Consider the following 6000-nt stretch of genomic DNA (forward strand, 5'->3'; position numbering starts at 1 on the left):
TTTTAGCATCAAGTCCATGTATATCCAGTTTCAATTCAGAATGGCTATTCAAAAGTTTTTCTTGCATCGCAAGCATGGTTTCTTGTATTGTTAACAGAGACGATTGTACCGTCTGCAGTGTTGGAGTTGCTGGGGGTTTGTCTGTTTTCTGTAGACCTTCTACTAATTTCTGGGTGGCTGGAGATGACATTGCTAACGTGGGGATGGATGGCACTTTTTTATTGGTTTTTGCGATTGTTGATGTCAAACTTGCCATTTCTTTCAAAAGTGCTTTTTGATCTCTAATTATATTTTCTATCTTTCTCCAAATAATCATCCAATGGCGCTTGCCACCTTTTACTCCGGGGCACTATCTTAAGTCCCAAACTCCTTAATTAGTTCCCACTAATCTCTTAGTATGATTCAGGTAGAACTTAATTTAAAGATTACTATGATACGATAATTCTACGTTGCAGCTAACCGCAATATGTAAAAATAGGGTTCTTATAAGGCTAAGAGCAGTCTTAATATAATTTGTTAATGTAAATGAATTAATAAGTTAATAAGTTGAGCAGTTAATAAATTACGTTAATAGATTGATTAATAAAATTTATCAATTCTATCAATAATTCTTATATATCTAAGTTTAGCCCTTAATATAGAATACAATATTACTATAAAGTGAATATCAATGAAATAACTATTACCAATAGGAATAAATATTTAAGATTAAATAGATTAAATAGATAAAATAAATATACTTAGATAAATATATACAAAATATCAATATTATATCAAATCAATTCAATAAATACAAGTCTATATCCTAATATAAAGTTTTATCCAATAACTATTAAATAAGGTCAATACTTAATTAATTAATCGATTTTATGGGTTCAATATTTCTTAACTTGATAGATAGTCTACTTGATAGTATAGTGTAGATTTTTTTGGTAATTTTAAAGGTACTTATCAGGGACAGAATCAAAGTTCTGAGTATTAAAGCCCCAGATACTCGAAAGAGCAGGAAGGGAAATGAATAAAAGTATATCTATGATGTAAAACGGTGATCGCCCAGCTTTAAATCTTCGCCTCTCGGCTCGGCTAGGTTCCAACGCTTCTCAGTGGTAAACACTCACGACTAGAGCGTCTCCTTGCCAGTCCTCCGCTGTTTCAGTCTTCCACTTCAATGGACGCACTTCCTGTTTCTCCAACACTCTCTAGAGCTCTCAAAGGCAGGTCGCAAATTTCTTCTTCTTCTTTTTCACTTTGATCGCCAAACAAAACCCAACCGCCCCAATAGACTTTCCCTTTGCTTTTCCTTTCTCACCGCACCATCTGGAGCTCTTTAAAAAGACAATCTGCTCCCTCTGTGACTCTCGTCAGCTCGTCGGGTTGTCGGGTCTCTGTAGTTATAATCTGCTTTACCCTCTCCGTCGCCACCTCACATCGGATCAAAGCGCTCCTCTCCCGACAGCACCGACCTCCTCTTTCGGTGCTAGATCACTCCAGGGTATGGGAATAAGGTTTTAGAGCTAACACCGCACCTCCGATCTCCTTCTTAACTCCCCGTCACTTGCCGGCTATTGCAGCTTCGGGCCGGCCATTAGCGGCCAGCTCACCACGTTGGATTGACAGAGCCGCCGGGTCCAGCGAGAAGTGGTTGCGCCCCACTTTCCCACTCGCCTGGCTTCCCCTCTTGTCCGCAGGGCTCTCCAGGTCCTGCGCCCCCCAAGGGATCCCCAAAACGTGATGAAAAGAGGTGAAGAGGAGCAGCAAGCACTCACTCCACACCCTGTCGCTGCAAGTCACCAACCGGAAGTCTCACCAACCAGAAGTCTCTGTTGGTTTTTCATCCAGGAATTAATGAAGTCCAGTTAATCTATGTTAATGAAGTCCAGAAGTCTGTCTCTCTCTCTCTCTCTCTCTCTCTCTCTCTCTCTCTCTCTCTCTCTCTCTCTCTCTCTCTCTCTCTCTCTCTTTCTCTCTCCCTCCCTCCCTCCCTCCCTCAGCACTCTTAAGTGAAAGGAAGGCACCTAATGTAGTACATAAACTAGTGTGGGAATGTGTGCATACAGGCACACACACACATTTTAGTGTCTTCTTTTCATCTTAAGAATGTATCTTAAGAGTATTAATATGTTAAATAATTTCCAGTTATACATTCAATATTACCAAGATTAATATCTCTTTAGATGTTTGCACAACATTTATATGTATCTGTGGTTTGTTCAAAGTGGTTTAAAAATGTAATTTTTTCAGTAAGACTATGCAGTAGCAGGTAAACTCAGGAAAGTCCAAATTCTACTTCTTGATTTTTTATTTTTGTCTATATTTGCACTATCTTGTGATTCACATTTTGAATCAAACATTCTCCTATATATTATACCTGATTCTAATTTGAATATCTGTATATATTCTATATATACAGATATACATATACATGCTATATGCATATTTCAAGTACACTATCCCCAGCTTTTAAGGAAATAATCACCAAATATCCCTGATTTATTTTATAGTTTGTAAACTTTTCAAATACTCCAAAAGAGTTTGATTTCAATTAGGAAAAGAATTCATTATCAAACAATATGTCTAAGTATGGATTGAGATCTCTACTGAATTTATGGATTGAGAATCTCTACTGAATAGTAATTTAAAAGGACAAATTTATTTCTAAAACAATTGGCAATTGTTTAATCATTTCACTGTTTCTTAACTTGGCCATTTTTATTTTCACTTCATCAGCAACAGTTTCTTCATTATTACAGCTGTCCACTAAAATTACTGTGCTCACTACATATACATATAAGAAAGTAGCAAATTTTACTAGTAAACAAAACATACTTATTCTGCAAAAATTGATATATTATGGGCATCATTAATATTTTACACTTAAGTTACATCTTTCCAATACACCATTTAATTATTAAAAGTATTTAACTATTAAAGAGTAATTTGCATTTATAATTATCAATTCCTATAGAAAAAGAAGTTGCCAACTATTAAAAACAAAACAAAACTCTGGGAACTAGATGGGCCTGGAAATGAAACCCAAACAGAAAATCCCATTCATCTACAACAGGGATGTCAAACTGGATTTTTTCGAGGGCTGGATCAGCATTGTAGTTCCCCTCTGCTGGTGGGTTGGTGGGTAAGATGGGATGGACGCCTCCTACAGCACCCTGCCAGCCAAAATGGGGTGCAGAGAGGTGCGGGGGGGCATGCTGCCCCCCTGCGGCCTGTTTTGGCTGCCAGAGGCACCGCGGGCCAGTCCTTTGCTATTTCCAGGTCGGGCCTGCGGGCCAGATTTAACTACCTCACAAGCTGGATACAGCCCACAGGCCTTGAGTTTGACATCCCTGATCTACAATGTACAGCTATTGCATGCTTATGAAACCATTGTCACCGAGGATTGCCATTTAGTTTACTTTATTGTCATTGCACCTCGTACAACAAAATTAAATGCCATCTTCAGTGCACATTATAATTATAAATATAAAACACAAACACACATCCTTCACATTCTATACAATTGAATTGAAAACCGATATTGCATTAATATTGCACTATATAGTAGAATTCAATATAGTTACTGCCCTGGGATAGAAGCTGTTTTTCAGCCTATTTGTCCTTGTTTTTATTATCCTGTACTATCTGCCAGAATGGAAGGAACTATTGTACAAGAAATACTGGAGGAACATTATGCCTCCATGGCATCACCATTCGCCCACTGACTCGAGTTTCACCATAGAGAGCAACAACCAGGTGAGACCATTAATTAATACATTACCAAGTTGAGGAATATAGCAGCCAGTTGCAAATTTGAAAAGGTAGATCAAATGCTACTAGACAGAGTCCTTGTGGGCATGAGAGACCTGAGACTGCAGAGGAAATTAGTAACCAAGAAAGCGCTCACTTTAAAAGAGGTACTGGAAGAGCTGAGGGCAGCTGAACTTTCTGATAAGCCAGTGGCTGATAACCCCAAGTCAGGAAGCATCCATTCCTCCAGGGGGCTGACTATAGATACATAGACGGGGGTGAAGAAGAGAGAAGCGAGGAGGAAGAAGAAGATATCTATAGATTCAAAGCAGAGAGAAACCTGAGGCAAAATGAGGCACAACAGAGAACCCCATGGTGTGCAGGATGCAAAGGGAATCACCCCAGGTCAGTATGTAGGTTTAAGGATACCATATGCCAACAGTGCGAAAAGAGGGGGCACATTGCAGAAGCTTGCAGAGTGAGCCTGCCTGCATATTCCAATCAGAGGCAGCCTCCTAATAGGCAATGTGACCCACTATAAAGAGGATTCCAGAGGGTGCCAAACTCAAACTACAGGTGGGAAGGAAACAGAACCGAAAGAGACAGGGACGATGAACACACAATAATAGGGCATTCTGATGCCTATAGAGAAAAAAAAATGCACATCACAGTACAGATTGGGAAAGAGCCATGTAGTATGGAGATAGATAGTGGATCCTATATCTCCATAGTATTCTGGGCAACTATAAAGAAGGCAGTCCCAGAAATAACCAGACAACAACTGGAGCCACAACAAATTAAACTAAAGGATTATTAAGGAAACAACATCCCAGTCCTGGGAAGAGGATTTTTCCTGTCAAATTAAAGGTATTCAAGGGCCACCTGCCACTAACAATCGTGGATAAAGACCTGCCCAGACTGCTTGGAGTAGAATGGTTTAAAGACATCGGCATAGAACTAATCATACATTCCCTACAAGGAGAGGACCCTAATGACTGCATTAGGGTCATTAAGCAGAGTTGCAGTCAGAATGCAAGGATGTTTTCGATGGAATCCTGGGCAAGTATACAGGGACCCCTATATCTTTCAATTTAGACCCTAGCATTAACCCTGTCAGACTGAAACCGAGGTGAATTCCTATTCCCCTTCGGCCCAAGGTGGATGGACAATTAGACAAATTAATTGCACAGGGAGTTTTGAAGCCGGTCGACCACGCTAGGTAGGAGACACCTATTGTCACACCTGTGAAACCAGATGGGTCAGTTCATGTATGCGCTGACTATAAGGCAACAATAAACAAAGCAGTACAACAGACCCAGTACCAATAGTACAACATCTGTTGCACTCTTTTGGAAAAGGAAAAATCTTTGCTAAATTCAATTTGGCCCAAGCGTATCAACAATTACTAGTAGATGAGGCTACTGCAGAGGGACAAACCATTGTGACCCACAGGGGAGCTTTTAAATGTCACAGACTACAATTTGGGGTTAGTGTGGCCCCAGGAATTTTCCAATGCTTAATGGAGCACCTCCTACATGGCATTCCAGAGGTGGTGTTGTACTTTGATGATGTCCTCGTGGCCGCTGAGAACAAAGAACAATTAACACAAAGACTGAGACGAGTTTTCAGTAGATTCCAAGAGGCTGGTCTTAAGATAAAGAAGGAAAAATGCCAAATAGCAGTACCTAGTGTTGAATTTCTGGGATACTTAATTGATGAAACAGGCATCCACCCCACAAAGGGCAAAATCAAGGCAATTAAGGAAGCCCCCACCCCGACAAATAAAACAGAACTTCAAGCATTTCTAGGGCTATTGAACTTTTACTATTGAACTATTGAACATTTTTTTTACCACAGAAGGCAACTGTTGCGGAGCCATTGTATCAATTGCTTGATAAGTCTGCAGAATGGAAGTGAGGACATAAAGAAGTTTCTGCTTTTGCAGCAGTAAAAGAACTATTAACTTCTAAGAGCGTCCTCATGCAATATAGTGAGACTCTGCCTTTAGTACTGACTTGCGATGCATCACCCTTTGGGATAGGAACAGTCCTCAGCCACCGCCTACCAAACGGAATGGAGGCACCAATAGCTTGTTATTCAAAAACACTCTCAAAAGCCGAATGCAATTACAGTCAACTGGATAAAGAGGCATTGGCGGCAATGGCAGGGATTAAATGTTTCTATGAATATGGACATGAATTTGAACTAATTACAAACCACAAGCCATTGTTAGGTCTCCTCGCAGGTGACTGATGAACC

The sequence above is a fragment of the Pantherophis guttatus genome, chromosome 1 (genome assembly GCF_059756535.1).
Source record: "Pantherophis guttatus breed Tessera chromosome 1, ASM5975653v1, whole genome shotgun sequence".
NCBI lineage: Eukaryota > Metazoa > Chordata > Lepidosauria > Squamata > Colubridae > Pantherophis > Pantherophis guttatus.